Source organism: Lactuca serriola, chromosome 2 (genome assembly GCF_051521515.1).
Source record: "Lactuca serriola cultivar US96UC23 chromosome 2, Lser_US96UC23_V15, whole genome shotgun sequence".
Taxonomy (NCBI): Eukaryota; Viridiplantae; Streptophyta; class Magnoliopsida; order Asterales; family Asteraceae; genus Lactuca; species Lactuca serriola.
Window position 1 is genome coordinate 233374625 of NC_136409.1, and position 22124 is coordinate 233396748.

General features: G+C 31.7%; 3 long non-coding RNA genes across 16 annotated transcripts; all 3 read left to right on the forward strand.

The window, feature by feature from the left end:
* The first annotated feature begins 6277 nt into the window (after positions 1-6277).
* LOC145088891 (uncharacterized) lies at positions 6278-9745 on the forward strand. Of its 6 annotated transcripts, none has more exons than XR_013701297.1 (6): positions 6278-7150; positions 7215-7321; positions 8024-8108; positions 9049-9150; positions 9271-9328; positions 9576-9745. It is a non-coding gene; the product is annotated as an uncharacterized LOC145088891 (long non-coding RNA). The 6 variants fall into 6 exon arrangements; XR_013701296.1 differs by having other exon boundaries at positions 9054-9150; XR_013701298.1 differs by lacking the exon at positions 9049-9150 and having other exon boundaries at positions 6278-6531; positions 6702-7150.
* Positions 9746-10858: 1113 nt separating this feature from the next.
* Positions 10859-13892, forward strand: LOC145088892 (uncharacterized). Of its 2 annotated transcripts, none has more exons than XR_013701301.1 (2): positions 10859-13295; positions 13386-13892. It is a non-coding gene; the product is annotated as an uncharacterized LOC145088892 (long non-coding RNA). The 2 variants fall into 2 exon arrangements; XR_013701302.1 differs by having other exon boundaries at positions 10859-13290.
* Positions 13893-16100: 2208 nt separating this feature from the next.
* On the forward strand, positions 16101-19126 carry LOC145088893 (uncharacterized). 8 transcript variants are annotated; one of them, XR_013701304.1, is made up of 5 exons: positions 16101-16413; positions 16519-16963; positions 17165-17354; positions 17762-18704; positions 18948-19126. It is a non-coding gene; the product is annotated as an uncharacterized LOC145088893 (long non-coding RNA). The 8 variants fall into 8 exon arrangements; XR_013701306.1 differs by lacking the exon at positions 18948-19126 and having other exon boundaries at positions 16107-16413; positions 17762-18172; positions 18263-18926; XR_013701310.1 differs by lacking the exon at positions 18948-19126 and having other exon boundaries at positions 16108-16413; positions 17762-17894; positions 17980-18926.
* The last annotated feature ends 2998 nt before the right edge of the window (positions 19127-22124 follow it).

Here is a 22124-nt window from a genome sequence, read left to right on the forward strand (position 1 = left end):
TACTTCCTCCTTCCAAACCTTCAAAAACACACACAATAGCCTCAAACTCTCAAGGAGCAGCTTAGAACGAGGTTGGGAGCTCTGAGGGGTGAATGGGGGCTGGCAAGGGGCGGATATGAGGTTTAAATAGGGTGCAAACCCCTGAAACTTAGGGTTTCATCCAACAACGGCGACTCGCCGAGTCCAGGATATGGACTCGCCGAGTCGCCAACTTAAAACGTGTCCTGGGTCACGTCCCTACTCGGCGAGTCGGACCTATGACTCGCCGAGTCCAAGGCTAAAGTAAGAAATATTCGAATAAGATTTACATACCAGAAATCAGGTGCTACATATAGCAAGTATAAAGATAATATGCACAAGTAGCACGTAGTTTATATAAAATAATTCATATGTACGTGTAAGATGAAAGGGACCATGCACTCACCTGATAAGGTGATGACTCGGTACTCGGACAACACTTTGTTACTGTTAAAACAATTTCCCTCGGACAAAACCTAGTATCATTATCACTAGAGTTTAGTCTAACATTCACCGAGACTAATTAATAGTCTTGCTATTATTACTATTATATAAGTGTTAAACAATACTCTTCACCCACTATGTACAGACAGGGGCCAGACATGAAACACCGGAGGGCAGGATCATTTTGGCATATAGCACTTCTGAATCCAGCAACCCAAGCAGCCCTCCAAACCAGATTCCCCGTACCGCGAGTGGTTAAAAATATATTACAACGACACTTATATAACTCATAATAATAGCCCAAATACTCATTATAAGTTCCTAATAACATTACTATATTGAAACATAAGTTATACTGAAGATAGGTTAGATGTAGCTCACTTACAGCGGGTTTTCTCGAAAACCGGGCTTCGCCAGAGCAGCATTCCCGAGCCGAAAGGCTCTTTTCTCGGGGCTTTGGGAGCCTCGGGGCTTCCTTCGGGTGCTATGGGGTTTACCTAGGCTTAGGGGGGGGGTTTTGGGGGCTAGAGAGAGAGTTTATAGAGAGAGAGAGAAGAGGTTGGAATGGTGTGAAGAATGAGGGAACCCGACACTTCTATTTATAGGCTGGAAAACAGCTCTACTCATCGAGTAGGTCCTCCTGCTCGTCGATTCCATGCCACATGTCACCTTCTGGTGGCTTGCCTTGGGGAGAAAGCCTTGGCCCATATTCAGCCACGTCACCCGATTTCGCACAGCACCCTGTTGACTTCTAAACCCCGTAACTTTTGCATACGAGCTCCGTTTTAGACGTTCTTTATATCCACGCGTAGGTAAAAACAAGATATACAACTTCCATTTTGACTCCATCGGCTAATTCTCGATCGATCTTAAATTTAAGAGTAGGAGGAGATTATATTGTTAAATGTCCGCGTAAAATTCATAACTTCCACATACGGACTCCGTTTTCGTCTGCATTTTGATCGTTGAGTTCCTATTAATGAGATCTTCAACTCTCATTTAGGTCACGTAGGCCAAAAACCGCTCGAACTAAAATTCGAGTTTCGGGTCGTGCACTGCTATGCCAAATCTTAGAAAATTCATAACCTCCTCATACGAAGTCAAATTTGGGCGCTCTTTTTATGGATGCTCTCGATTTAACATATTCTACGACTTTAGTTTAGATCACTAAGGCTAAAATTCGTTCTGTCGTAAATTCACTATTTATGTCTCCCAGTGTCGTGCCGGTTTTGCCGAAAAACTTCGACGGGACATAACTTCTTCGTTATAACCCGGATTTCGGCATTCTTTATATGTACGGAACCCTTGAGACATATTATACAACTCGGTTAAGATTATTTATTCTAAATAATCTTTTGTCAAAAAGTCTTTTTCGACCCCTATTATCTCTAAATTGATTAGCCCGGATCTACGGACGTTACAATTACCTCCCCCTTAGGATGAGTACGTCATGGAATCATCAATGAAACACGGCTCACATGATGACTCCATACGTTATCTCTTCATCCTAAGTAATAACCATAACTTTGATGTTTCTTCAAACGAGTATCTAACTCTAAGACTTCTTGACTGCAGGCGGTGTCCGATCTTGGACCCGCTCTTTATCTCATGTTAGACTTCCAATCGTGATCTTCATGTCACGATCTCAATCTTTATTGGCGAATCCCTCTTTAACAAACTTGAGATAAGTTTCCTCCTTCAATTATCATAATAGACTGATAGGTCATGTTCTAATGACCTCTCATCGTATGATGTATTGCTTGGAGTCAGGTCTTTTAGAGTCTTCCAGAACTGACTATACTTTCCTTTATATTCTAATCTCATCTTAAAAGGTAGCATTTCTAGCTACAAGCAATCGTCGCGATACCTCTACTGATCGCTTTGATAAATTCTTCCGGCTTAAGTCAGGTGCTACATCGAACTTGGTTCTCGAAACCACGTTACATACTCGTCGTAATCGGACTCAATTTGGTATGACCACTAGGGTCGGAATAACAATCATCTTCTTAGTCATTACCGAAACAATGGTAATGACATACATGAACAAAACGGAATCAACTACTAGCTTCTTGGTAACCTTTTGAATTTTCTTGATCCAAGCGTGATTCATGTGCTTCCGGTAGTATAGGCCTCTACTACCATTCACACATACTCATACTCGTCCCAGGTATTATCTCGCAGTTTTCCAATTCATTATCATAAAAAAACAATTTTAACTACTTGCACCTCCAAACCCATGGGGAGAACTGTACCTACAGTAATACCAACTTGCACCTCCAAACCCATAGGGAGAACTGTAAGTTTTCCTGCTCCAACTTAATTAGCATCATACCAAAAGCACACCAAGTAAATATTTTTTGAATACGTACTGTTGATTATAACAAAAATATGCAGATTTCACATAATAAGTAAATAAAAAAATGACCATTTCAAACTTTAATTTGCAGACTACTTGATACCTAACTCTACATATAAGGAAAAAAAGGCAAAAAGAAAATAATTTAAGATTTACCTCTTCCAATTAGAAGTAGTGGTGCCAATGAAGAAGTAGGGTTACCTCAAGAGTCAAGAGTTTAATTTAGACCTTTAGTCAATTAACGCACCTGATCATCCGTTTTCAGACCTAAATTACATTAAAATAGCATGGACAAAAAAATCAGTGAAATTAAGATAAACAGGATTTAGGATTGAAAATAAGTCAGCATTCGACATTTTGCAAATTGATAAGTGTCTTTTCTTTTATGCAGTGGGGAGAGAACGTTGGTGGCGGTAAGGATGACAAGAGGATGAGGCGAGTGTTGTGAAGTGTGAGGTCCTCATGGCAGTAGTGCCTGGTGCGATCCAAAAAATCGTGGTCGTTGAGTCCTGTAGAGCACCTAGATGAAGAGAAATCCAACATGTTAGGGATAAATTTGACAATAAAAGGGACGAAGATTCAATTCACCTTTTTTTCTCTAATTCAGCATGTGTCCCTAATTCACCTTGCAGACCACTTACATTAAGATCATCTGAAAGAACATTAAGATCATCTGAAAGAACCAGGGTGCAAATATTAAAAAAAAACAACTGAGATAATTTCCCAAAGTTGTAGCTTGAATCTACAAAAATACTGAAAAAAAACTAAATAATTATCGTTGAATTCCCACAATAAAGTAAAAACCTTTTCTTAAGTGGAAATGTGAAATGAAGTTTACCATGAAGTAGAGGAATTTGACTCGTTAGTTTGGCGTTGCCAAACCCTAATTATCCACAGGAAGTAAATGAACATCACAGTCATTACAATGAACAAATTAACCAATTTTAGTGCGACACAAAAAGCAACAAATCTAAGAAAGATTAATTCAGTTTTATAAATATACAATGAAGATGGGAATTCAAATTATTTAAGTTTCATACCAGGGTTGGAACTTGAAGCGACGTAAGAAGGAAAGGAAACTGAGTATGAAACTATCAGGCAACTTATCCCTTTCAAAAAAAAATTATGAGGTTTCTGCTTTGGTAAAACAATGGATGTCAATCAATGAGAAATTGAAAAATAAGGAGAAAATGAAACATTTGAGGACAACGTGAACTCCCTAACACACGACACACCACTGGTTGCAAAATAAACCAAAAATCGAACTTACTAGATATTCCAACTAAAAATCAGACTCGATCATGCTTTTGTTGCAAAATAAACCAAAAAAAAGAGCATATGTTGCGATAGGGAGAGATACAAAAAAGTTTGAAGCCCTACCATTTGATGTACTGCATCTAATAGTTCCAACTTAGATCTAAGGGTTTTATTTGCGAATCTTGCTCAAGATAAGTAAGGTTACAAATCAAGGACCGGTGGAGTGGTGTCAGATCGTTGTCACAGGAGTGATGGATGATCATGTGATGGCGATTGTGGAGAATATGAACCCGTGAACAAATATAAAAAGACTAATTTATACATGAAGATGGGAAATCAATTCGTATTTACTAACAAGACCATAAGTCGATTTAGGAAAGGAAAGCCCATACTTGTGAATTGAAGGCATTGAGCATAACAAGGGTCTGACATCTTCAATCTTCTTCAAATTACTTGAAAATCAACAACATTAAATCAAAGAAATTAGGAAATTCAAAACAAAAATCAAAATTAAAATTTTTAATTACTTTCCTTGATTCAAGTTTTCAAACTTTTGTCAAGTATTAATGAACTATTTTTGCACAATTGATGTGTACAAAAAACTTTGTAATTTATACCTCTTAAAATTCAAGATGTGACTAATATGCTTTATAATATATTTATAATATAGTATTATATATATATATATATATATATATATATATATATATGTGAAAAAATATAAATTATGTTGTTATTAAAAGGAAATATGTGAAAGTAGGTTTCTATTTTATACATTTAACTTTTGTGCGTGATAATATTACTTTTTATAATCAATTTAAATAATAAGAAAATATGTCATAATAAACTTGAAAACAAAATATTAACTATTTCATTCTTCAGGTTTGCTTATATAGAGAGTTGATAGTATCTAAGATAACTTGGATGTACTGAATAAATAACTAAGGTTGATTAGCCTCACGAATTATCCCCGGATGTTCATTCTTCTACCAAAACAACTCAAAATACCAAATATCTACATTAATTAATATTAGTGTTTTAGTTTACTTCATACAACTTAAATCACCTTCAGAAAATCAACATTATAAAAACCAGCAACTTTAGTTTTCTCCACTTTGATCAAGTCACATTTGTGGAAAGTTTTTTCTTACGTTTTTTGAAAAAACACACACACACACACAAATGAAAAACGCAAAATGTAATAGGAAGTTAAAACTTAAAAGAAAGAACATGGTGGTGGGAGGAATGATTGTAAAGATGGAAAAGAGTAACAAAATGAGTTAAGTTGCCTTAAAACAAGCAGCATGAAGATATGTACTTGATTCACCTTGGTCCTTAACATATGCCGGGTGTGCGACCGCATAGGCCCACATTGTTTGGGGGGCCTGATATATATATATATATATATATATATATATATATATATATATATATATATATATATATATATATATATATATATATATATTGAGATGTCGAGATTAAAGTATGTAAAAAGTTGGTGGTGGACATGAGAAAGGCGCTTGACATTCATGGCTCAGGCTCAAGTTCGAAACTTGGCGCATGCAATTCTATTTTTTATTTTTATTATAATTCTTCAGCCCATCCTTCTATATAGATATAATATAGGTTCAGGTTCATTTGAGACCATGCTAATTTTGTGAGACCATGAGACCAAATCTAACAATAATTTTAAAATGCAAAATAAAAAGAAAAATCCAAAAATTCTTTTTTTTTTAATTATTATTTTCGGAACTTTATTTACCTAAAAAAATTAAAAAAATTAAAAATAATAAAAAAAATTACCGTTTTTTTTAAAAATACGTGAAATATTTTAATAGAATATTACACTGTACATTTCTAATATGATTTTTAGAATGTTTAGAATATTCTACTAGATTTGTCAGATATATAGAATATTATACTGTATTTTTTTTTTTTTTTTTGTATTTTTTTATTTTTATTTTTGGAAAATATATATTTCGAAAATAATATTGGAAAAAAAGATTTTCGAAAATTTTCAATTATTTTGCATTTTAAAAATATTTTTGTTTTATCTAAAAAATGAATGGCTATAATTGCTTCTCACAGTGTTACAAAATAGGCCGTCTCAATGAAACCATTCTGGCACGTGTCCACTCAAAACGACTCGTTTCGTACAAAGTTAAATACCAATTTTGCCATGCTTTATTTCACCGCATTTTCAATAAAACTCACCTCATCAAAGTTCGATCTTCTTCTGCTACAGTCCTCACCGCAATAACTCTGTATTTAGAGTTTTCTTGGCGGTTCTTCTTCTCCCCATGTTTTGCACAATAACTGGTTGTCTCCTCCAAGATCGTTTCATCGATTGCCAGTTCTTCTTCTCCCCACATCTTCTTCTCTGATCTATGACTTTACGATTGCCTTTTTTTGTTGCCTAATTCATCGATTTCATCCATGGAAATTAAAGTAAAGTATGTTTCTCTTAATAACCTTTGATTCCCATCTACTTTCTCCTGAAATCAAAGATAGCTTACCATATGACAAATTTAATTTCAATTTTGAAATCATGTTTTTCGGTTGAAGCTGTATAACCCTAGAAATAGTTCTTTTATATTTTTCTTGACAAACACGGTGGTGTCAGGGATTGTTATCGTCCTCCGGCAGAGACAATGCCTACCCTAATTGTCTCTGGCAACGATTGCTCTTCATCCATTGTTCTTAATGATCGATTTTTCTTCCATACTTACCTTGAAGATAATGAAGTTGTACACCTAATTGAATCTATTTTTCATCAAAGATTGCTGCAGTCTTCCGGAAGACTTTGAGGCTAACTAATGAGAGTCGCAGAAAGATTGCATCTGGGAAGATTGTTACATTCTTTTAAGATCATTTTTATTATCTTTCTAATTTTTTTTCCATTTATTTTCCATTTCTTTTCCAACAGCAAGTAACCCAATCACTTTCACACACTTTCACACTTTATGGTCTGCACCTTTTCGCATCATTCTTGCTTTGGTTCTTCTCTACCAACAACTTGGTGTTGCTTCAGTCCTTGGTGCATTATTGCTAGATCTCATGCTCCCCATACAGGTACTATAACTCATACATTACATACATACATACATATAACTTGTAATTTGTCATGTTGAAACAGACTTTGGTTATTAGTAGAATGCAAAAAATTTCAAAGGAAGGACTGCAGAGAACCGATAAGAGAATCGATCTCATGAATGAAATCTTAGCAGCCATGGACACCGTCAAGTACTCTCCTCTCACTCTCTCTTTCATTCTATTCCATTCTGTTCAATCAAACAAATCTTAAGGAATTCCGTTTTTGCCCCTCCATATAATACTGTCGATTACATGTGATCTGTGTAACTGATATGCTATTTTAATGTGATTTCAAAAACTTACCTTATTCACGTTTGGAAGGAATTGACATTTTTTGCATTCTACTAATAACCAAAGTGTGTTTCAACATGACAAATTACAAGTTATATGTATGTATGTATGTATGAGTTATAGTACCTGGATCCTATTTTCGATTTTCATTAAACTCAAAGTTAAATTATTATATGTTATACGAATATTATCCATCTCCCAAATTGATTTCCATGTAACTATACGTGTTTCAATACAACAGAACAGGGTCACAATATCGTTTAATTCCCTTTTAATTAGTTTTTGTTTTTTCATTTTTACCTACTTTAGCATTGTACTTTAAATTTATCGCAGTAAACCCATACTTGTCAAACTTTTCTTAATTTTTTTTCGAAACTCAAGATGCTCTTTTAAAAATAATTACATGTTAACATTACAGGGGCAAAATGGTCATATCCTTATTTTGGATTAATGAATTTTTTTTTGTTAAATGTTAAATGGTCATTTTTTGTCATCTTTCTTAACTTTAATCTTTTTTCCATACAACCCCTGTTTGAAACAACCATACTTGTTGTTTTATAGGATCACAAAGCACATTCTGCTCCTAAAGGATTAAGTAGCGCCTCACAAATTACAAAAATGACCATTTTACCCGTGGAAACCACAGGTAAAAGATTATTTTTTTATTTATTAAATTAATAAGATTTAAATTTTGTTTAACGATGAAAAGTCATGGATATCTTGATCTATTGTTCTTCAATTTCTACAAAGTATTTGTGAGAGACTTTGTGAAAATCAAATATTAAAAATATCTTGCGATGCATGTCTTGATTTAATTGGATTGCTATTAACAAATTTGTTAGAGATAACAATTATTTCCGATCTTAATCAATTGGTATGGATTTAAATTAGAGTTTCCTTTTAAATGTATTTAATGGTTTCCATCTTTTCGATTTAAGGCTTTTAAAACTTGGAAAAAAATAAATGAAATATATTTAAGGCCTTTAAAACTTGGAAAAAAAATAAATGAAATATAGCATTATCAGTTACTAAACCACTGGGTGAGTATAAATTGGCATCACATTGATCATGAATAAACTCGGGTTTGAATAGACTATATGGTGCATTGTATTTTTTTCAAGATATACTATGGCATTAAACTTTCAATTTAGAAGTTTTCCATATTGTTTTTGGTGCATTGTTTTGTTCGAGAATATTGTGTTGTCTTTAAATTTTTTTTCCAGAAAAAACAGAAAGTGGACAGTAAAAGGATTTAAGGAATTGTGTGTCGTTTTTTGGAGAATAATGGGTTGTGTTTCAAAAAAATTTCCATAAAAACAGAAAATGGACAATAAATTATGTATAATATGCAAAAAATAGTTGATTTGCATCTTTATTTTCTGATTATTTCATTTCATTTTGTATTTTCATGTAACAATTACTGCTCTTTCGATTATTTCATTTTGTATTTTCATGTAACAATTACTGCTCTTTTTATTATTTCATTTTGGGGTTGAAAACTATTTTACTGTTTTATAAACCTTTTCCTTGTCGCAACTTATCTGTTTGATTCAAAATCTTTGAAATTTCTTATTTTATTTTAAAAGTTCAGTTTTAGCTGGTTATGGAATGAATGATTGCATATAAAGCAGTGCAAAGGCCTTGGTGAGAGATAAGTTCACAGACTAAATTTGGGTGTAGAAGGAGAAGTATGTCTATTTATGTCGGGTTCCTCATACAGTTTTCTTATATGCCCGTTGGGGTTTCAATTTGGACTAATTGTCATGTTATTATTATTTCTAATGATTTATTTTGCATTTATTTGACAGATGTGGAGCAGCTATTATGAGTATACTTCAATAACATTTAAAAAGATTTTAAATAAAGGTCTATTTTGAATACATTAATTTTGCTTGAAAAATCGGATAACATTCAACAAGCAATTCCAATCCACATATAAATAGTTTTAACGAAACTATAATAATACGCATACATTTTAATATATCTGATTATATAGGGTTTATTTTGGTAACCATTAAAAACATTTTGTATATAAATAACCTCATACTTTGCTTAATTACGTGTATTTCCATACCAGATGGGCTAACTAATGAATTTCCATTCATTTTTGCAGAGTGCTAAATCGTAGGCCTAAAAAGAAGTTTGTGAGCAAGAATTTGAGATAATTTTTGTTGCTTCTGTCTAAATGCTTTAATAAAGTATATGTCTAAATGCTTTAATAAAGTATCTGTATTTGTATCAAGTGGAATTTTTAATAAAATATCCTTTTGTGTCGTATGTTTATTAAGTGATTGTTTACATTTTATTTTTATATGATGTTAGTTTTTTTGCATCACACAATATTTATTAACTTTATAACTATTATGATAGTTATAAAACTTTTTTAGTTAAAATTTGTTACAATTTACGTTAAAGTTGTCGATATTGTATATAAGTTTGTTCCCTAGGCAATGTTTACTAATTAGAGGATATTACCTTCTCTTTTATACATGTTTTGATGAAATTACCATTTTTATTTTATTTAAAATTTTATGATACTTTATTTAATTTCAAAGATGACAAAGTAAGAACATAACAAGGTTTGAAACCAATATACTTAATAAACGAAGAACAAGCCAATTGGAAAAAGGAAAAGTAAAAGTAATTTTAAATAGTTGGTGTTTACTTCTTTTAGAGGAAAATATTAAATTTTAAGGTTTTAATTTTATTAATACGACCTAATTAAAACATTAGGTATGATATAATAAACAATGTTAATCAGTTTTGTTCATGATATTTATTACTATTAAATGAATTTGTTTCATTTTCATGGTAATGATCTTTGCGAATTCATATCTAACAGAATGGATCTCAAAGACTCACAATTAATTATGTAAATGCAAGAAATGACACCATCCAAAAATATTGACAATTAAGTATAAATTTTTTTATCTTTTGTAATAAGTGGATTTCATCTTTGGTCAATAAAATTTGTAAAGCACAAATTTCTTACAAAAATTAATACAGCCCATACTCCAAATTAACTGCATCATCATATTAACATTTATGGTTCCTAATTCACAAAACTATACATAACCAAATAATTTATATAAAATTATAAAATTTAGGAAATTATTTATTATTAGTTTAATAAAATTTTATAAATCTTTTACCCGTGGTTTTCACGGGTTGTAACCTAGTATATATATATATATATCTTTATACCTTAAAAAGGATTTACAAGATTTTGCAGAATTTTAAGAGGTATAAACCCAATTGCAATATGTACAACCAGTTTATGCAATGTTTTCATCCAATAACACCCCTGTACGCCCAACAATATCCCCAGTTTATTGCTTAATACTTCTAATTCCTTCAAACCGGGCTTTGACCGAGCCCTTTAATCCTTGATCGAGTCAATGTGGAATCCAGTAAATCACAAGATCTCTCCTAAAAATTGTGATTTTGGTATGCCTTCCTTATATATATTGAGTTGATACCACAAAGGTACAAACCATTCATCTCCAAACAAATTATTGTTGTATCACACATTTGCTGTCATTATCAGCTTTGGTATATATATAACCCATCGCATCACCGTCTCTCTTCCTCCTTCTCCGTCTCTAAAAACCATCGCACCACAACCACAAAGCCATCTTCGTCCTTCATCACAACCACAACACAATCTCCCTTATAATAACCATAAACCCACTCCTGCTCATTGTATCCATCACCAACGATCACCCCTGCTTATTTTTGCCACTAGCAACCACCACTCTCGACGGTCATGCCGCTAACAACCACTTGGTAAACCTCACAGCTCCCCTTTTGTGAATCTGATCCTCTCACCCTTATCTTTACCATCTCTCCTTATCTGTAACCCTAACTAGCCATCAGCCTACTCACCGTCTCCTGGAAACTCCCCACCGGCACCATGGCCTCACACCGTAACACGGCCACATACCTCCTACCACTCAAGAGCATTGCACCATCGCTATCAGACCCACCGGAAATCCTAACCCCTCTCCTCTGTTTTTCACCACCATCAAACTCACTACCACATCGTCACTATTGAGCAACCATGGTAACCCCGTTCCTCTTCTTTTTCTTATTATTTGCTTTTTAGTTCCCCCTCTCTCCTCATTCGCCCCATCCTCATCCATTCTGTGATTTGTGCTTAAAGGGACTCATATAGTTTTGATTCTTGGCATGTTATGAACACGTAAATATAAGGAAATTAAGTTTTTCTAGAAAACGAAAAAGTTTTGTTTCTTAACTTATCCTGCGATGATAGAAAATTTATGATGATACTATGAACTTTAACATATCTATGTTGTTTAGTATGTGAAACAAAGTGTTTGGAATGCATTTCTTGTGTTTACTGTTTTGATTCTACCTTTTCTTTCTTTCTTTCTTTAGTAACGTTTCTTTATAAGTTGCTTTCTAATAATTATATTTGTTTAAATTTGGTATTCATATAGATTCATGATAGGACAGTTTATTAGGTTATTTTCATGGCTTTTGACTAAGTCCCCTATAATCCCTATGTTGAATATCGGATAAGTTGGAAACGGATTAAGTGGGGGTCAATTAGGTGAGTTTCAGAATTTTTTGAATTATTTTGAAATAGTTTCAAATTCATTTGAAGTATGATTTTGACTCATTCCTTTAATCTGAGTTGTTTTGAAGCCTTAGAATCCGGAAAAAAATCATTCATTTTTGGCTCATTTTCCCCTATATCAGGTGCTGGTGTTGTTTGTCTCCTTCCTATAAATCATTCCCATTTCACTCTCTAATCGGGTGAAAACCTGGAAACTATGATTTTGATTTGTTGTTTACTGCTTCAATCGAATTGGTTTCAGGTAAACGCCATTCTCTCTATCTCCCATCTCTTCTAATATGTGAATACTCTATTCTCTCCATTGATTTTTAATTTACTTTGATTTTAGTTTGGTTTTGGTGTTCAGTTGATTTTTTCTTTTGATTTCCCTTGACTTGCAATAAAAGAAAAGGCATGACCGGGTTTTAAGAAGAAAGGCATGACATGACTAAGATTTAAAAAGAAACATTTGGAGATTTCTACATCAGTAAGTTATACAGTCATGGCTGGTTTGAATGTGTCATACTGTAATTTCTCTAGAATTGGTGCAGTTTAGATGTACGAAAGTTGTTAGTGTACTTTTTATTTGAGAAGAGAGGAAATCACACAGAGAACAAGAACAAAGCTCAAGGGAACATTAGATGAAAAATCTTAGTGCCAACACTTTATTTGCTTTGTCATGCTCTAATATTTTAACTTTTTTTGGGGGCATTTCAAAAACTTATCAGGGATGAGGCTCTTTGGTGGAACCAAACAGAGTGTATATGGATGACTTGACACAATCTACAAAAGATTACAAGTATAATCAGATTCAAACTTTGTTTTCACTTTTCACTTTGGGCAATGTTCAGTTATATTTTGGGTTTAAATGTTTAAAAATACATTGTTAAAGCATGCCTGTTGAAAAAGTACCTTTTGGTTACTTAAAGGAGCATAAAATAGACAACCTTAAGGTACCCAAATATTTGAAAGTTATATAAATCTTCTATATGTTTGTTTTTATAATCATGAATTAATACCCAGAGTATAATTATTTTATGTTGTGTGATAATAAGATTTCCTTCATTCATATGCTTTTGCAAGTGTCTGAAGAAAACTAATATCAGTAATCTAAAAGGGAGGGAAAGGTCAAGCTTTGGAATCCAAGAATACGATGTTAGATAGAAACAAGAATCATATCAGGGGTTGTTGATTAAGTTGGTTAAGTCTGTTGCTATTATTGGACGCTCTTCTGAAGTACATTGTGATCGTATGGTGATTAGAACTACACTTAATATATTAAGCCTTCTTTTGCTACCTTTTTTCATTGTACGGTGTGTAAACAACGTCTTAAATTGTCTGCAGAGCAATTCCCTGAAATTTTCTTGGCACCTTGCTGCATATACAAATTTTGACCATTTTGCCCTTGGTGCTGATTTTTGGTTTTCTGAGCCATACTATAGCTATTGATGCTATTTCTCTGTTGCTTTAGATGGATTCATGGAGTCTTATACAAATTTCAATTGTTGGATTTGAAGCCCTTTTTCAACTTTTGTCAGTGGCTTAACCATTTTTTGCCCATGGTGGTTGTATTTGCCTACTATGTGTAGCCGACTTTGTTTGTTGATCTTCTTGGTGCTGCTTGGTTTAGAGTTTTTGGATTACAAATACTCCTTCTGTTTACCTTATTCAATGTCTAAATAATTATTCTTTTTCCTTTTTTTTATGTGTATTAGTTTAATTTAGCAATTCAATATTTTGTTTCCTAGGCATTATCCTTGCCTATCCTCAGGTGGTACAATCACTCTTTAAATTTATTGACATACTGTGTAAACATTGATTATTATTGGTATTAAAATAAGGCATAAAACATCTTTAGACATTGTCTATGCACTTAAAGGTTTTAATCTACCAATGGCGGATGAAATATAAAATGCATTTCTGACCTTATCTATACACCAATATACATATGCAGATATTGATGATATGCTTTACCCTTATTCCCCAAAAATGATGTAACGGTTATAATTGATTGCTTGATAAAATTCATTTCCTTTATCTTATCAAAATTTTTATATTATCAAGCAAATACAAAATATATTATAAAGTGTATTAGTTAGCATCAATAAAGAATAAGAGCATACGAAAATAATTTTAAATATAAAGAAATATAGTTTATATTGGTGGTTATTTCCCATCCTTGACAACTATGTAATCCTCCTTTTACATTTTACTTATTATTATTATTATTATTATTATTATTATTATTATTATTATTTTAATATATCTAATATATTAACAAAATGGAGGGGATTATAATGACTTCCCGATATTACGTTTTTTTACGTGAAAGTAGGTAAAAAGTTCAATTTTATGATATGATTTATAATGTAATGTTTTAATAAGTGAGTATGATGATATAATATATAATATATTTAAATTGAGATTAAGGAAAATATTGTTCAGCTTTAAATATATATGGTAAACGTTTAGTGGTATGGAATTGTATCAAACTGAAATATAAAACGTGTTGAAACAATTTGATCATAACCTTAACCCTAAGATTTGTGTATTGTGTTATGTTAACACTTTTATGTAAATAAAATCTCTTACTTAAACCATTTTACTTCATATCGAGTTCATCTCGGTTTCACATTTGGACATTGTGAACGTTTTTGTTTAGTGTTGTGTTAAACACTACACGGTTGAAAACAAATTTACCCCATATTTAATCATATACTTTTTTTTTTGTCGTGTCCATATGTTTCTCTAGATGAGTTGAAAATCTCTAATCAAACCCCGATTATTAATGTCGAGTTAGTAGATAATGAGATTTTTTATGACCATTTTTTTAGTATACATTGGATGTTGGATCAGATGTCTTCAAGACTTTTAAAAAAACATGGATTAAACGTTATAAATTATGGAAAAAATAGCAAATAACAATATTTCAATTTTAGTAGGTTAAGTCCAAAAATGAATTTTAAAATATCTATTTTTACAACATATTTCGTTTTAAAAAATGGTAAACTTTTCTTAACATAGTTACTTAAGCTTTCGATAAATTAACATCAACAAATATTTGAAGTAACATATATTATTAATATTACATCTCTAACAACTATATGTTGACCATACCATGTGTTCTTTATAATATGACATGTTTCCGAAAGGGAGAATAATTGTAGAAATGAAATTATCCATCAAATGAACTAATTACCGAAACAATCTATATGACACTACTGTTTTGTATGGATACACTGTTAGAAGGGCAATGCTACAATATTTTTTTTGAAATACATGACATGTTTACATTTGATCTCCTCGTGGTCATTTGCAGTTTTCAGCTCTTATTTTTTATACCATTTCAAGCAATAACTCGACGTGTTGGAAGTACATGACATATTTACCTTTGTCTTTTATATTGACATGTACACATGGGTATCATTTCTTGTAATGGTTGGTATCAAACATTATTTCCAGACTTTGGAATTGGAATCCAGGATTCAACTTCTTTTAAGCACAAATGTTACATTTAAAAAACTATCAAACAACATTTTACTAAACAACTAAAAGCTTTTAATATTTATCGAATATAATAAATAAACAATTATATTATATAAAAAAGTATCAAATATATTTCAAAAGAAAACTAATCATCATCTGGAAACTAATTGTCGCTCATATACTATTCGTTGGAGGATACAATTACTTCAACGAAGAAAATGATTTTTTTTCAAATATGTTATAATTATTTTAAAAATGATCTATTTTCGACACAAATAGTACATTGTTAGACCCAAAACAACAACAAACTCTTAATTTTAACTAAATGATTGCACCGTATTCTGTACCACCGTACACCTTCATCGAAAAACAAACTCATTGAAAAGAGTCAGCAGTAACCACTACATCATCATCACCGCCACCTTCGCATCTGGCGTTTGACGCGGGTAAACGGCTAGTACCTTAAAAAGCATTTAGCATGTTTTGCTGAATTTTAAGAGGTACATCCTTTAATACATCATGTACAACAAGTTTATGCATTTCAGAAAAATCATATCCATCATGGAAAAAGTCAAAACTCAGATTAATTCTCTTGATCGATTCATTGAATACTGATAAGTCGGCAAATATCTATGGATTCTGGCCGGCTTCCTATTGAACTTCTCCGCGCCGTCCACATGATGTTTGAATGAGTATACCTTGCTTTCAGCCAAAGGAATCCGACAATTACTAGATAGATGTTATAAAATCGCATCTTTTCTGTTAGTCAATTAAAGCCCTAAAATTCTAAACTCTCTCAATCTGAAGAACAACACATCCTCCGTACCAAATCCAAACCCTCATCACTCTTTTTTCAATCTTAAAATGCTTCAACTCTACATTCAAGGTAAGTTACGATTTCAAACCCTTAACCTCACTCTTGATTCGATTTCAATCCCTAAACCTCCATCCTTTTCTTTTCTTTGTATGTCTAATGAAGTAGAATGACCAGGGCGTGGATTTGTCTTCGACATCACAACGGGCCACCGACGTTAATACAAGCAGCCGCGACTTCAACCTGCATCACTACAAGTCGCATCTTTCTCTCCATAAACCCTATTCGAAGTTGCTACTTCTTCCTTCATCGTCATTTAACACAACAACCACTTCCATCTTTAGTTAACGCAACCATTGCCACCTGAAAGAGATGGAAACCCAAAAAGATCATCCTTTCTGTATTTTTCTTAACTATATTTTTATGTACAATCTTTATTGCATGAAATATTTTAAATAGATCCTTAGATTTTGAACGGTTTCAAAATTTTAAATATTTCTGTTCAGTTTTGTGGAATGATATGGGTTTGCAGGTTGGTTTCCTTATTTTCTGAATTGAGGATTTGATTACGAAACTCAAAATCTGGAAAAAATAAGTGATGGGTGAGATTACGACATTGCAGGTAATCGTCTAATTCCTTTGCTTATTTATTTTTATTTTCTTCTAACAGATAGAAAATGCATGCCAACTGTATGTGGAAATGCCCCAGTGAAACTAAACTGATATTTCATGGAACAACTTCTTAGTTAGTCATAAATAGTGGTGATAATATACAGAATGTGAATTTTCTGATGTGAAATTTATATTTTTTTTGTTGGAATAGGTTGATTGCAACAAGAAGGCTTAATGCGAACATATTCACATCTTTTTTAACTTCACTGCAATTCTTTTGGCAATCAAGGACGACGCACCTATAAACACAAACAATAAGGGTTGACATTAGCCAGAACAGAAGGGGTAAATTGCAATATTAAAGGCTCAGGACAGAATCATGGCACTTGATCTTCCTCATGGTGGGCATCTGTCACACAATCCATTCTTTTTTATATTAATTTATGATAATACCTAGTCTCATCATGAGTAATCTGATTTCATTATTTATCCTAATTTTGTAAATTAAACCAGCCACAATACTAATGGTCCTTGTGATGAACCGTAACTAATGCTCCAATTATGTGATGTATTAGCTAATATATGCCCTACACTCTTCCATAATCTTCCCCTTTCGTGACATGTTTTGAGTTTCTGTTATTTACAGTCAATGAAATTATGGAAGAATGGAAAGGCAAGGGGTTCTTTTCTGAAACTCTACCATATAATATCTTAGTTTTAATTTTATGGGTTACTTTGTCATATTTGATATGTTACCATTATAATCATAATTGTCGATTGTTTTTGTTTTTGTTAATGTTTATTTCAGGTTGAAAGTAGTTTGACTGATAAAAATACAATGATCTGGTGATGCTATCAGGTTGCATATCGCCACCTATTTTTGACAAATTAAATCACAAAGGGGTATTTTCCAACATTCATTTTGACAGCTATGTGATCAGGTAACTAACCACTTTCTTTTTAGTATTGATTTGCTTTGTTTTAATCAGGAAAACAAATTTTTTGCAAAAATTTTTTTTTTGGTAGTTTTTTTTTTTCTTTTTGAAGGTGAGTTGGAGTGTGCCATTATGGAAATGGATGAGAGGAACAAGAACTTTGTAGCCCTGAAACCATAAAGATGCTTTGAAGAGGCTATTTTCCCTTGATTGTTCGAACCCTAGCCCTAAGTATAAAGATGCTTCACAGGAGCAACAAAATCTTCTTTTTTATCGTAGCCCAAGTATACTAAACGATGTCTTGATTTATTCATCATTTATGTTTAATAAAACTTTATGCTCTTTTGGTTGATTTTTTTACTTTCCCTATGTAGATCTGGAGTTCATCTCGAGTCTACAGAGTTCAAAGTTCATAAGATGATACAAACCTGACTCTTTTTCAATTCTATATCTTTGATTTCTTTTTACATGTCTTTTTTCATGCAATTGAGTTTTTGTCTTGGTTCTATGTCTGTTCTTATTAGGAAATAGCAAGGTCACAAGCTATTAGAGTCTTCAAAAGGAAATATTATGTTTTGATACAAATATGTCTCACTTTTAATCATTCTAAATTCATAGATGGAATATGATGATGCTTACATGGCCAATAAAGTCAAATTGACTAAAATCATATGGGCAAAAAAGAGATTTTATTTTGGTTGCAGTTTTTTGGACTGTAATATGCATAAAGGTTGAAGGACGGTGTTATATGGAAGACAGAAAGAAATGGTAACATGAAAGAGAGAGGGTGGATACGTGCGTGTGTTTTGGCCCCAGGTATATAAAACTATTTAGAATTATTTAAATTCAAATGTCAATAAATTTTTTACAAAGGGTAAATATGTCGTTAGGGACAATCTTCGTAACAAAGTCCAAACTTAGGGACAAAATTACAAGAATTATGCTTTGGGTGATGCATGGATTCAAATTTGTTGTTTCTATTTAGTCATTGGACTTAATCTGTTAAGCATTATATATTTGAGTTTCTTTTTTACTTAATCCTTATGTTTTCATACACAGTATGAGGCAATTGCATAAGAGTGGTCAAAAGGAGTTTAATGAAGGGATTTTTTTTATTGCTATAGAGGAATTTAGGTTTGAAACAGGTTAGGAGTGGCTCGCAAGAACATTGGCAACAACTATCAAATGTCGAAATTTTCACATATTGCTTTAATATATCCAAAATTCCTAGAGTATAACATGCTAATTATCATTGATCTAACATATAAAAATGCAAACATGAGTTTTAACAGGGAAAAGTCAATTAATCAACAACGTGTGTGACTGTTAGCATAAAAAATATCAATTAATTGTTTACTATTAATTGCCATTTTATTTTTGCACTTAACTGGTTAAACTGAGTTGGACTCAGTTTTTGGGTGCTATTTAGGCCACTTGAAGATAGTTTCTTTAATTGTAAGACCCATAGCTACATATGTATGAATAAATAAGACGACAAAGAACATAGATGGTAGTGATACATAATTTTTGTAAAATACCAATTTACTTTTGATATAAAAAAACAATGTATTTTGATTTTTAAAAGAAAACAAAAACATACATTTATTTTTAAAAAACAAAAAATGAGCTTTTATTTAACACAAAAGAAGTTACTTTTTTTAACGCATCATGTAAATTTGATTTTAATTTCAAACTACAATACACTTTTCAATTTAACCCTAAGCATCCGACCGATATGAAACTAATCGCCGAAAAAAATTATACTCCGTCCAAAATAAACTATACACCATCCACTGAAACAAAACATTCGAGGAACAATTATATTTAATAGCTAGCATTATGTTAGCCAAGAAAACTTAGTTATAAAAGGAATATACTTCCAAAATACAAAAAACAATGAAAAGAAACTTATCGTGGATACGTAACTATTTAACTCTCCCCTTCCTACCCCCCACACCCGTTCCACCGTCTGTGTATTACGCGAGTGGGTTGAGTATGAGATTTTTAAGACTGCCTTGAATTGAGTTTTTAGCACATACTGTTTATTTGGTGTAGTAAACTATTTGTGCAAAAGAACTAATTGTCTCTAGAAACTAAATTTTGAAAAAACTACTAACACCTGTCGCTTGGCGTGGGTAAACGGCTAATGTGTGTGTGTGTGTGTGTGTATATATATATATATATATATATATATATATATATATATATATATATATATATATATATTAGATTAAAACCCATGAAAACCACGGGTAAAAAAAACACTATTGAAAAGACAAAATTACATAAATGGTCCATATAGTTTACCAATTACCATGATCACAAACTCAGTCTTATTAGTCCAGTAAAGACAAAATTAGCCTCACATTGACGGATAAAAAAAAGACCAAATTAACTTTACACTAATGGACGAAAGTAACATGTGAGAAAAATGGATTATTCACACAAGTTTTGGATAGGGAAGTGATTCGTACACAACAGTTTTTTGCCATACATAACAATTTATGCATTATATAGTTGTACAGTACAACATTTTAAAACATCAATTGTTGTATATAAAGAAAAATTGTTGTATACAAATCAGTTCCCTTTTGGATACCAAGAAACATTATTTGTAAAATAAAATATAATCGTGTGACCTTTGGTACCATTTATGTAATTTTGTCTTAAAGTTATATTATATTGATTTAAGCTTAAAAATATAATGATTTAAAAAAAATCTAACCGTCCTTTTGATTTTGTGTCGATATTTAGTTTTTTTTTCTTTTAAATTACAATATTATGAATGACTTACGTATTCTAATAATAATAATTATCATGGCTAACATAGTGTCAGTTTTTTTTTATCTTTTTAACTATAATAACAATAGTTTTATAGAAAATAAATATATAATAGTTACTAATAAAATCTATAATATCTATATAAACTAAAAGTGATAATATAATAATAGTTAAATATAAAAACAATTATTATGTTTAAGATGCTTATCAATAAAGTATACAACTAAACATTCAAAATTATTTTTTCTCCAACGTTTACAATTATAATCATAGCCCTTATCTTAATTTAACTTGCTCGAAAATGCCCCAGATTATCATAACAATAACTTAATATAACAACAATTATAATCATAGTCATCTTAAATTAAGTTGTTCCAAATGTCAGGATTTTTATAACAATAACTTAATATAACAATTTAATATAAAAAGAAATAATGTTGAGCGGAATCACCACTACTAACTCATAAAAAGGATATACAATAATGATATGACTTTGACAATTCTTATTTCAAAAAAGGCATGACATTGATATGAACTACAAGTACATCAAACCAAAAGTTCAATACAAAAAGTTAAATATAGTAGGAACAACAAATTCCAAATTCATGAAAATTCAATTCAATATTCTAAATCAAAAGCAATGAGTGCACTTAGGAAGGGGCGAAGAGCCATTAAAAAAAATGGTTTAATAAAACAAAAAACTCAAACTCAAACTCAAAGCAAACCAAAATTAAAACAAAAGCTTCCATCAAGAGTCAAGACTTCCATCTATGCTTAGAACAAACGCAAATGCAACTTTCAAGAAATGGCATTTGGGGTATTCTATTGAAAATTTGATCATACTGCTTAATCAGTCTCATGGATTGGTCCAATTGCACTCTCAATATATCAAAATTTCATGATAAACCAAATATATTTACCTGCAAATCAGTTCCATTGCTGAGTAGTGACAGGTAAACTTATAGGTTCTAGCAAATCTTCCAGCATCACTATTTTTTTTATGCCGATTAAAAGCCTGCAATAGTTTTTTTTTTTTTTTTTTTTTTTTTTTTTTTTTTTTTTTTACCATTTTTTATGAAGCTCTTTCACAGTGTGTTCTCAGATTTTGAAGGTCAAAATCCAATTTATAGTAACTAATTTCTAATGCATGAGCAGATGATGAAGGTATTTGGGGCAATTTGGTCATTTGTAATCATATAATGTTTTAATTGTTTACTTACCCATACCCTTACCTCTAATCAGTGCTTTCTATTTAATCTTCAATCATCATAATAAAACCACACAAATGAATCCAATTACCTTTTTACCCTTGGGCAATATGATCCACAACTTCAGGAAGCAAGCCAGGATCACCTTAGGATGGCACTTCAATATATTGTGTAAAAATCCAAAATCCACCTCAAGTAATCAGCAAATTTCATTGAACCTTCATAAAACGCTTCTTCTGCCCCACCT